Source organism: Podarcis bocagei (assembly GCF_964188305.1).
Source record: "Podarcis bocagei genome assembly, chromosome: 8".
Taxonomy (NCBI): domain Eukaryota; kingdom Metazoa; phylum Chordata; class Lepidosauria; order Squamata; family Lacertidae; genus Podarcis; species Podarcis bocagei.
This window is the reverse complement of record NC_138133.1, coordinates 8,948,037-8,960,622: the sequence shown is the minus strand read 5'-3', so window position 1 is coordinate 8,960,622 and position 12,586 is coordinate 8,948,037.

The window sequence follows — 12,586 nt, the reverse complement described above, 5'->3', positions numbered from 1 at the left end:
AGCTGGCAACTGAAACCTGTTCCAGCAGAGATAAGTCTGCAACATCTGGCTTCAGCTTGTGCATCTTGGTGTGGTGGGCTACCAGTTATGGGTCAGCTTCAAAGGGAGTCATTCCTTTGGCCTGGGAGGGCGACGGTATCACCCCTATTGTTTTTGGGTTCTTGTCGAGAGGGTTTGCTTGGATATTTGTTGTCCTGTGCAAGTGAATGTGTGTCTGTTTGGATGAGAGGTGGGTTGTGTGTGGAGGACAAAGCCATCTGACCCTCTCTAGGTGAGATCCTGTCCTGGGGTGGGAGTGGAGGAGAATCTCCCTTGGTAAGAGACAAATGACTTTGTTGCCCTAGATTAGAGGTGAGGGGTTTGGCTGGGTTTCATTAGATCAAGCCCTTTTAATCTTTGCTTTCCATTGCTGAGACTAGAAATGGTTAACAGAATTGTTTGACAGGTGGGGGAAGGAAGAAGTGAGGCTGCCATCTCTGGAATGGGACATAGGGGAGGTACAAAGATGGACAAAGGTATTGGGGGGGCTCATTACATCAAAGTCCTTATTTTTTAATTTGCAATTTATTTGTTTGTTAACATTCTTATATTACAGTGGAACCTCGGGTTACATACGCTTCAGGTTACAGACTCCACTAAACCAGAAATAGTACCTCAGGTTAAGAACTTTGCTTCAGGATGAGAACAGAAATCGCGTGGTGGTGGTGCGGCGGCAGCAGCGGGAGGCCCCATTTGCTAAAGTGGTGCTTCAGGTTAAGAACAGTTTCATGTTAAGAAAGGACCTCCGGAACGAATTAAGTACGTAACCAGAGGTACTACTGTACATCTGTAAATGTTGTCATATTACATTACAAAACTTACTATAATATAATTTCCAACATGTATACAAAAATTATATACAAATTTTATATACCTAGAAAGAAAATGAAACAAAAGAAAATGAAAAAGCAAAGAGAAAAAACAGAAACTTCTCCTCCAATATGTCAGAATTTGAAGGTGTCAATCCACTCATCCCCTGGTCTGGTCGTGGTGTTGTTTGATCACAGACAGGGGAGTCAATCTGGTGTGCATACCTGAGACATGCACAGGTGATCTGGGTGGCCTTAGGTTAATCCAGTTGTTTCCACTCAGCGAAGCACCATTTCAGGTCAGAGCGGGGGGCAGGAGTCATGATTGTCCATAAACAATTCCTCTCTTCAGGATATCAATCTCCTTTGTGTCTGAGTTCAAATGTTGGTTCATGTTGTTGGCCTAGAGCAGTGTTTCTCAACCTGTGGGTCCCCAGATGTTGTTGGACTACTACTCCCATCATTCCTAGCCAGCATGACCAGTAGTCAGGGATGATGGGAGTTGTAGTCCAACAACATCTGGGGACCCACAGGTTGAGAACCGCTGGCCTAGAGGAACAGAAGAGGGGTTTTGTTAGTGTGCCATCCGCCCTGCCGCACTACAGGCTTTTTAAACTGAGCTCGCAGACATTGTCTTGGATGTGGTGATGGACAACCTCTTCACGGTGGAGTTGGGGGGCTTCAGTACTGATAGCCAGGCTTCCTGCAGTGGTCCAACTTTGGATTTCATGATATGAGCATACTCATTGACTTAGCCTACATGTCTGAACATATCCTCAAGCTGATCCTTGTCACCGAGGAATACTCTGTTGATTGGAGGTGGAGAGCGTATTGTGAGACCATTATCATGGGCGAATCACTGCCTGGTGAGCTTTGGGTTCAATGCCACTACTCCACTCTGCAGGGGTGGGGGACCCATTTGTATGGGCTGCCTGTTGAGGTTTATGGAAACATATGGAATCCTGAAGGCTCTGGGGGCTTTTCCACCATTCTAGTTTTGACCCCATTCTCCTCCCTGCTACAAGGGGCAACTCTGAGATGAAGGAAGAAGCTGACAGGCAGCAGGCAGGGCCACTCCCTGGACTGGTCAGAAATAAGAAGGCAGGCAAGTGAGGGCAGGCTGAGGTTGGTGGGGCACTGCCCCTTTTGCCCTCATGGAGCAGCCCCCACTGGATCACTGCCCCTCATCTCCCTTGTTTCTGCTATGGGAGGCCATTGATGGTGGCCATTGATGGTAGGCTGATACGGTTCAAAGGCTACTCAGAGCTGCTTGCACTGAGATTTTCCTTCCATGTAGCAAAAAGTATGAAAACCACACATACTTCTGTCATCCCAACTCCTCTCCATGCCCAAAGGCAAGCAGTAAATCTTTCACCTTTGCAATATGTGTTCAAGTCCCTGTGCAAAAGCAAACAGAGGAGACACCTGGGTTGTTTCAGCTCTTCATTAAAATGATTACTTATCTGGATGGGGAGATTTTGCATTTGTGTACATATAGTTAAGCTTCAGAAAGTCAATTTTTAAAAAGAGAGAGAGAGAGGCTGAAAAGCTTAATCTTAGGTTTCTCCTATCTGTTTTTTCCAGTAGTTCCTTAAAACCCCTAACTTGGAAATCAACAGTCACATGCTGTCTTCAGAAGTTCACTCAATCAAAGGGCCAAGCTCTGCGTAATCAAAGATCTCAAATAAGTGGAGCTCCGAACATTGGTCGCAAGAGGATTAAAAATCCAGTAGCCAGGAATGCAAGTCTTCGATCCAGCGTGCACCAGCGCATAATGAGAAATCCCTAAAGCCCTAGATCACAGCCAAGCCTGGGCCTGCTGCCAAGCTAAGTGGAAGCCCCCTTTAATTCCTTAGGAGATCTTATCTTGCCAGATGAAAATAGATACTGGCCTCTGTGTGTAGGATGATTAGAAGAATGGAAGAGGATTAGACAAGATGCAAGGGGGAAAGCTCAGAGTGGCTCATTTACATGGTATTACTGCTGACAGATAGGTGTTAACAGAACAGAGTAACCTGGAGGCAAAACTGTATCTGAATTAAAGCTGTATTTATTTACCCAAGTTATAAAGGGATTAAGCCCTGTTTATTTTACCACATCCAGCACAGTTTTATCTGTCAGGCACTTTGATCCTTCCTCAGTTGTTCTGTGTCATGCGCTGCTCAGCTGTTTGAGGACGCATTTATCTTAATTTAAAACAGAAGCTTTTAAATGTTCGAAACAGAGAGCAGACATGCTAATGGCAAGCGAAATCTCCACAGCTGACTTCCTCACCACCACCTTCCTAAAATGGATAATATTATTTAAGTGCAAAGGCTCACCCCCCCCCCCCATTTCCTAGGCCAGTGACAAAACTTGGACAACTTTTCACTGGAACATGCAGGGAATTTTGGGGCTGCTTTCCAAAAGCTGCTGCGCAATTGTCGCGGAGATGCGATGATTCCTGCAGTTTCCTAACAATCGTTGTGCACTTTGTGGTCTCTTCCAACTCTATGATTCTATGATTCTATGATTCTACATGTGTTTCATGTGACACTGTTCGTATATATATCTAAAGGAGCAGCCACTACAACATAGTATAAGCAGTGTAATTTTTTAAGATGGTTTTACACAGAGCCATTACATGTGCAAAAGAAGGGGAAATTGGGAGAAGAGAGCCTGAGACGAAAGATGCTCCTTCACACAAGCTTAGCGTTCTTCCTTAAATTGAAAACATTGTACACCCACAGCAATCCTTTAAGGTAAATTAGTCTGAAAGATGGTGATTGAGCAGCGTCATCGTGCCTGAATGGAGATCTGAACACAAACCTCTCCTGTTCAAGTCCAACACTCTGCCAACTCCAGGTTTTCAAAAATTATTGGTAAACTACCATAGCTTAGACAAAAGCAATGCAATGGCTGAAAGAAAGATGTATTTATTAATCTTCCTTCTCAAGCCTTAAGCATTGGCTGGTTGGAGTCTGAAGATTGGTTTCAAAGTTCCACCGTGCATTTATGTCTGAAAACAGAAGAAGAAGAAGAAGAAGAAGAAGAAGAAGAAGAAGAAGAAGAAGAAGAAGAGGAGGAGGAGGAGGAGGAGGAGGAGGAGGAGGAGGAGGAGGAGGAGGAGGAGGAGTAGTAGTAGTTTGGATTTGATATCCCGCTTTATCACTACCCGAAGGAGTCTCAAAGCGGCTAACATTCTTCTTTCCCCACAACAAACACTCTGTGAGGTGAGTGGGGCTGAGAGACTTCGGAGAAGTGTGACTAGCCCAAGGTCACCCAGCAGCTGCATGTGGAGGAGTGGAGACGCGAACCCAGTTCCCCAGATTGCAAGACTACTTCTCTTAACCACTACACCACACACAGCAAGTTTCTACCCACACAACACATAACGTGCGAAGTTTCCTAGATTCCATTCTGTGATTTGAGGACTACTTTTTACACCAGCTACCAGGAAGAAAAGAGAAGGAGGGTTACCTGTTTTGGTTTTCCTTGCCTTGGTGCTGATATTAATGCCAACAAAATTAGTAATTTGACAATTAGTTCACCACTTACCAGAAAAGAAATGAAAGGCAGAGAGTAGTTTAACTAGATTATAATGTAGCTCTGACAAGTCAGGTTCCTGTCATGTTGTCACCTTCCGCTTCCCCGTTTTCATGTCTGCTTGGCAGGTTATTAAAATAAATGAGGGTGGCTGAACCGCTGTTGAGCTATCCTCTAATGGGAGTTCAGGAATTTGCAAGCCCCGGCTGCAAATTGACCGATTGTGAAGTCTGAAAGAAGTTGGCTAAAGTGGACAATTAGGAACATTTCTGCATAGCTGAGTGAAATATTCCTTGTTATTTTAATAATTCAGTCACAGGCTAATTTTCAGAGGCTGGGTTTGTCAAGATAATGTGCTTTGTGCTTGTCTGCTTGTCATTTTTAACTCAATCCCACATGTTACAGGTGCAGTCTAGCTTACAAAACAGGCAAATCACTCATTGGAGAATTTGCATATGAAATATAGATACACTATACTTAGTGTGTGTGAGAGAGAGGGGTAGGGGGGGTAAGGTGAACAGGCCAAGAATTTGACAGGCATTCAAAGATGGGAGGTCGCGTGATGGCAAAACCCTGTGATGTTTGATAGTTGATGGCTCCCTATTTATGCTGAAATAATTACAAACCTTATTTAGCAATATGGATACACCAATGCATATAATGTGTAACATCAAACACATTCCCCTGCCATCCCCCCACAGTCACAAATTTCCCAAGTGCCAGAGGAATGAACTGCGTTATACCTCATTGCTTTGAAATAAACTGTTTTCCAACAAGCAACGTGGTTCATCTTCAATCAGGGTTGCCTCAATACTTATCTCTAGGAATTCCCACCTGTAGGGAAGATTTCACATTTTTTTTGTTGCTGTACTGGAAAGATCAAACCAGTGCCAATTTAGAATACAGTATATTCATTTAGCTTTCGATAAGAACAGAACTTGGACACAAGTAGGGAACTTTTCTGGAAAGAATACAGAGGAACAAGGCAAACTCTACCATTATGTAGACTGTCCCTGTGGATTTGCTTTGAAGCAATGGTGGTTCTCAGTTTGGGTTGAGTGGAAGTGTTCTTAATAGCCAGGGATACTCCTCAACGGGAGAAAATTGTGAGAGGATTGCATTTTGGTACAGAGAACATTTTGGAATCGTCCGAACAGAGGAAGAGCCACCTTGGAGGCAAAATTCCATCCAAATAACTATCTGGAGAAATTTGCATTAAAAGGCTGGTGAATTTTCATGAAGACTTTCTTGTCGTTGTTATGCAAACTGATGTGGAAATACAGTGGTACCTCTGGTTAAGAACTTAATTCATTCCGGAGGTCCTTTCTTAACCTGAAACTGTTCTTAACCTGAGGTGCCACTTTAGCTAATGGGGCCTCCTGCTGCCACTGTGCCACCACTGCACAATTTCTGTTCTCATCCTGAAGCAAAGTTCTTAACCAGAGGTACTATTTCTGGGTTAGCAAAGTCTGTAACCTGAAGTGTCTGTAACCTGAAGCATCTCTAACCTGAGGTACCACTACATGGAGAGCTGAACTGAAGAGTGGGAAATGAAAAACAGAGAAACCGTAGAGGACAGATTAGCCCATCCTTAAGCACAGCAACCATATGCTTCAGGGTCAAGACCTGGACACTACCACGCATGTGTGGTTTTGCGGAAGCCTTAAGCTAGAGGTCACTGAATGCTCTGGATCCTTCCAACCATTGGCTCCCTTGCTGAATATAGGGAAGATGGGCTGTGTCAGGGAGGATTCGTGGTGTGGGGCTGCAGCAGAGAGGCAAGGGCCTGTCTTAACATTATATAGGGGATTCATGAATGGACCTTGTGGTGTAATTTTCTTCTAAAAGCAGTGGATGGGGGCCATTCACATTGAGGCCAAGGCATGGGCAAAAGGATCTAACTCATGGGTAGGCAAACTAAGGCCTGGGGGCTGGATCCGGCCCAATTGCCTTCTAAATCCGGCCTGCGGATGGTCTGGGAATCAGCGTGTTTTTATACAAGTAGAATGTGTCCTTTTATCTAAAATGCATCTCTGGGTTATTTGTGGGACCTGCCTGGTGTTTTTACATGAGTAGAATGTGTGCTTTTATTTAAAATGCCTCTCTGGGTTATTTGTGGGGCGTAGGAATTCATTCATATTTTTTCCCAAAATATAGTCCAGCCCCCCACAAGGTCTGAGGGACAGTGGACCGGCCCCCTGCTGAAAAAGTTTGTTGACCCTTGATAACTCCTTCCTACTTTTCTGCAAGGAGCTCCATTTCATACACACTCTGGATCTGGTAACAATAATTGTCTGTTTACTGAGTTCAGGGCAATTTGGAGGGAAGGCGTGGAGCCCTCCCTCCATGCCGTGGGCCCAATCCAAAGTGGAGGGCTTTATGGCTCCTCTTAGAAGATAATTATACTGGAGGGCAAATCTCTCACACAAAATAGAGAGTGGCCCAATTTGAAAAGAGTCCAAAATTAAAGAATTTCAGCTGAGTATCACAGGGGGGCAGATTCAACTGAACAGCTGCATTAGTGGGAGCCAGTGGAATAAGTCCCGCTAGCAAAACAGGATTTTCCGCCTTCTCCCCCCACCCCATACACACGTCCCTGCATCCCCCCTCCAAATCTGCTCAGAGGTGCAGGCAAGAGAACCCCAAAAACAGTGGAAGCAGGAAAAGAGGGGAGGCAAGCCAAACTGCTCACATTGGCAGAGCAATCTCCCTAGTGCTACAGTGGTGCCCCACAAGACGAATGCCTCGCAAGACGAAAAACCCGCTAGACGAAAGGGCTTTCCGTTTTTCGATGCGCTTCGCAAGACGAATTTCCCTATGGGCTTGCTTCGCAAAACGAAAAAGTCTTGTGAGTCTTGCGATTTTTCCCCTTCCCCCCCCCCTTTCTAAGCCGCTAAGCCGCTAATAGCCTTTTAGCCGCTAAGCCGCTAAGCCTTTAATAGCCGCTAAACCACTAATAACGCTAATCCGCTAAGCCGCTAATAGGGTTGCTTCGCAAGACGAAAAAACCGCTAGACGAAGAGACTCGCGGAACAGATTAATTCCGTCTTGCGAGGCACCACTGTATTTTGAATACCACCCAGGGCTGTTATCTTCACAAGTGAGCATGCACCTTCCACTTGCCCCGATGGGAGATGAGACAAGAGAATGCTACCCCGAGCTCCTTGGAGACTGGGCAAGACACAAATACAATACATAAAGAATGAGTGTAACATAGCAGCTGCAAGACGGAGCTGTTAACTGGAAATGCCCTGGTTCTGATCTTGCCTGTGCCACGAGTTCACTAGGTGGTCTTGGGCAAGCTGCCGCTTCTGCAAAATGGGGATAATAACGCTGGCTTACCTTGTATGGTTGTTGTAAGGATTAGCCAGATAATGTACAGAAAGCGCTTTGAACACTGAGAAATTACAATACTGAATGAATGACAGAATTAATGCCGTGCAAAATATCTTTTCCAGGTTTCTGTTGCTATAGTATTTCCTGAGCTCCTTGGATGAGGAAGACTCCAAGTCTGAATGATAAATAAAAAATGTGTGAATGATCCAAGGGAGACCAATAACATGTTTTCAAGAGTTGAGCCCATTAACATTTTCAAGGCTAGTGAGAGGAATTATGGCGAGGGAAGCTGGTGATCTGAATACTCAGGCTATTGTACCCACAGTCCTTATTCTCTGTTTCTTCCAGGAGGAATTTCTAAATGCTGCAGCTTGCTGAAAAATGATGTGAATATCCACATTTTCATGCAAGCCAAACTATTCATGTGTGAACAAGACTATCTGTTATTCATTATTCATCATGGGCTCTGTTATTCTGTTTCAGAAGTTCCAGTCGGGGAGCAGAGACAATGCTATACAATTTAGGTGGCCAATCACACAGCACAAAGAAGGACTGGTTAAAAGGAATGGTTAATAGGAACAGTTTTGCAAACAAAATCGAGTTTAAGGGAGATCAAATGGAAGCTGATTCACTGAAGTTAGCAAACAGAACTTGCCAAAGTTCAGCGAGGAAGCTAATTGCTATGGAAGTCATGGCTGCCATCAGTGGAGACTGACGGCCTCAGGGTGGGCTATGGTGGAGACAGGGGAGCTGGCCCAGTGACATGGGGGGGCGGGGGTTAATGCAAAAGACCCTGTCCTTGTAGGAGGAGCCCTCACTTAAATTGCCTTCCCAGGAACTGTCGTGGAGAGGAGCCGCCCCTTGTGATCTTCCCACATGGCCCAGGGCTTCTCAGTGTGATGGCCTGGGACTCGGGCTCGGACTTGGAACCAGAGGAGACTCAGTCTGCACCGGATCCTTTGCCTCATGCATCACCTGAACCAAGTCTGGGGCCTGATCCTGAAGAGTCCCACTCTGCACAGGTTCCCCTGCAACAAACAACAGCTGGGCTGAGTCAGGGGCCTGAGCCTGCCCTGGCTCCAGATGCGGGGATGACCTCCTTGCCTTCAGCTGGGCCATCACTTACAGCTGCTCCACTACCAGTTTGGTCAGGGGAGGCTGAGGCAGCCCCTGGGTCTAGTAACCCACCAACTTCTCCCAAGCTGCAGAGACTAAGGTCTGAGATAAGGAGAGACCTGAGTACTTGCAGGAGGAGTGCTCGCCTTCGGGCGAAAAAGGGAGGTGAGCCGCCGGGGGATCAGGACCGGCCGCTACCCCGACAAAGATAAAAGGCTGTCGGGCCCCGCCCCAGGTTGCAGGACCAACATTGCTGTATGCTAGATCCTGAACCTGTCCTTGCCTGGTTTCCTGCCTTAGCCCTGTCAGACTGACTCCTAGCAGAACCTCTGGATTCTGGACTGGTCCTGGACCACGTTTCATGGGCTACCCACGGGCCCAGCACACTCAGATTACCCCAGATATACAAGAAGAATGCCATTCTACACGTGTAATAATAATAGGGGTTGCTCGTGCGTAAGTTGCCGGCACTCCTGGCTAGGTTGCCTGGTTAAACCTTTTCTGACTGCACAGCCCCTTCTCATAGTGGCTGCCTCAGTCACTAGCAGAATCCATCAGTAGGCGTTTCTTAAACCTTTTCCAGCATAAAAGCTGTTTGACGCCAAGTCTCCTCCTACTCTCCCTGTGTGGAAGTCTTCTGCGCAAGGAGGGTGTGGGTAGCGGAGGACCCGTGCTCTCCCCGCTGGTGTCCAGTGAAGAGTCCTGGAGCCCTCTCTCCAATTCCCCTGTCTGCCCCCCTTTATCCCTGGTGTTACGCTGATTTCCTTCCCCAGCTGATGAGCTGCCTCTCTCCCTGCTGGGCCCCTCTCCAGCATCACGGCGGAGCCTTGCCTCCGCCTCTGGCTCCGATGTCAGTTCCCTGACAACACGTCAAACATGAAAAGGGGCTTCTAAATGGGGAAAGCATGGTGCAGAATCTAAACCTGGGGTGGTAAGCCTGCGGCCCTCGCTCCAGTTTCATATTGCCACTCTTGCTGCCCAAGACCACCCTTCTGGGAATTACTTTGTCTTTTGCTTTGCCGGGGGGCGGGGGGCGGATATGATTGTGTGTGCCCAGGAGATAACTGTGCAATCCTGCAGTGCTGCAAACTCTGTCTGTATTTGTCTCTGGCTCAGTCGGCCATCTGCTGTGACCCCAATTGATTTTTCCTGTGGGTCAACAGTCCTTCATAAGAAAAGTGTTATCCACCTCTGTTCTTAACAGCAAGACACAGGGGCGAACTGGAAACACTGATTACTTCAGCAAAACCCAAAAGGGTTGATGGAAGAGGGCATGATGGGATGAATAGGGATTCATATATGCAGGAGGAGACACTCATATTAGATTTGGTGTTTTGTCCTAGATCAGGGGTCAGCAAACTTTTTCTGCAGTCCACTGTCCCTCAGACCATGTGGGGGGCCAGACTATATTTTCAGGGGGGGGAATGAACGAATTCCTATGCCCCACAAATAACACAGAGATGCATTTTAAATAAAAGCACACATTCTACTCATGTAAAAACATGCTGATTCCTGGACCGTCCGCAGGCCAGATTTAGAAGGTGATTGGGCCGGATCTGGCCCCCGGGCCTTAGTTTGCCTACTCATGTCCTAGATGGATGGTGGTTGAGGGCCAGAGGGCAGCAATAATAATTTTGACCTATTGAAAGTGTGAGGTTTTATACACCACAAGCTATCCCTGTCTGCTGTTCCCATATGAATGTGCACAAAATCACTTCTTTTGAATGTAGTATCCATCTTCTGAACTGAAGCAACACAGACACACTGAGGGGTATTTTGATGGCTGTTCCACATTCGCAGAACCTCCTTTCTAGAGAAATCTATCAAACGATGAGGCATTGTCAGACTTCTTTTACTGGACTTGCTTTCCAAGGAGTGGGGTTACAGCCATGTAGGTATGTATGTGTGTAAATATATTTTGTTTTTATTGAAGGTCTTTTCTTAAATCTTTGTTACGTTGAACTCTTGGGAAGAAAATGGTTCAAAATATATAATACATGTAGTTGAAGGAATCATGTTTGGCCCCCTAAATGCTTAGAGAGACAGAGAGATATTCAAAATAGCTTGTTTTCATTCATCAAAAACGTTGTTAAATATAATCTACCCGCCCATCTGACTGGGTTGCCCCAGCCACACTAGGCGGCTTCCAACAGAATATGTATATAAAAAGAAAATATAACATAAAACTGTTACAAAGCAGTTTGAGTTTTTCAGTGTTTCTGTATGGGCCCTAGGAGATCAATCTGAGGATATGCACACACACACAAACACACACACACACACACACACACACACACACACACACACACACCCTTTCCAGCAATCGATATCTACTCAGTACATTCTATAGAGTCCAATGGAGCTTACTCCCAAGTAAGCTTTTATAGGATTACAGCCAAAATACTAGTTATGAATCAGCGCTTCCATGCTAGGTTTTATTTCTACATCTCCAACGTTTCAGCTAATCGTCCTGATGAAATAAATAAACATGTAAACAATATTTTCCTGTTTTGCGGAATTTATAAGCTGATCACTTTGCTATTAATAGTCCTCTTTTTTGGACTCGCTGTGTCAATTTTATGCTTTTTAAGCTTATTATCTAATTGCATGCTTCTGCTGGCTTCCGAAATGGCATGACATTAAGTCAGACTTTGCGCCGCGTTCTGTAGTAGCGGAATATTCAATTATTTGTTCTGGCTCATGTAATTCCCTGTATTCCAAGCTTGTTAATGTCATTACAGGCCTGAAATAAAGTGATTACTCTAAATGAGTATTTATCCAATCGGCAACTTGGTTCTTGCACGCTCCGGCTGACAATATGTGATGGGAAGGTTCTTCCTTGTGTCTCTCTGTTTTTTTCTCACTGCCCCAAACACCACCTCTGTGTCAAAGAGGCGCCATAACATCGTGGGTGCTCTGTGAAAAACTGTCATGCAGTGTTAAAAATAGGACCTATATATATTATACAATAAAAAAAGAATTGCAACTTCCCCCTGCAGAGTTAAAGCTAATGACCACTGCTTCCACTCCCAGGCAGAGATGACAGCTTGAACTAACTGAAAATGGCAGGCCTGCTGTTGAGCCGGCCACTTATGTTATTTCTCTTGACATGGTTCTGGGGAAGACCTAATTTTTTTGACATTTGACCATGCAAATTTGAGTCCTGATACATTATTCTGCATTTACATCCTCCCAGTGTTGCTGTTTAAAATGTGCTACAAGCTCCAGGAGCTCGGCTAATAAAGGCCACGGAATGAAAGGAAAGTTAAATATGAATGTTAAGAGGAGACCTAAATGAAGGGGGCTGGCTTGTACATCTCAAAGATGACCTTCTGGAAACGAGCGAGTGGAGGATACTTAAGGGGCGGGGGAAGCAAATGGCAAAAAGGGTGCAATCATCTTTCCTTTTTCCTAAAATATTTAAAGAAGGTACTAAAATATTCACCCCAAAATGGAGAAACATTCAGTTTTACATGGAAATTTCTTTATTTGGCGATTCTGCTGGATGTACGCTAAGCCTTCATTTCGTTCTTCGCTTTTAGTAGTACACCTTGCCCAAAAAGCTAAGAAAGCAGAGTTGTTATTCATTAAGCAAAGAGCTTACGCGGCCACACTTCTTCTATTTCTTCTTCTCCTCCTCCTTCCTCTTCTCGTTCTTCTTCTGTGTCGCCTTGCACTTGCCTCACCTTATTCATGCCCTGCAGTTGTATATAGGCAACATTGTTCAGTTCATGTCTTCTCTTCAAAAAGTTCTTTCAAAC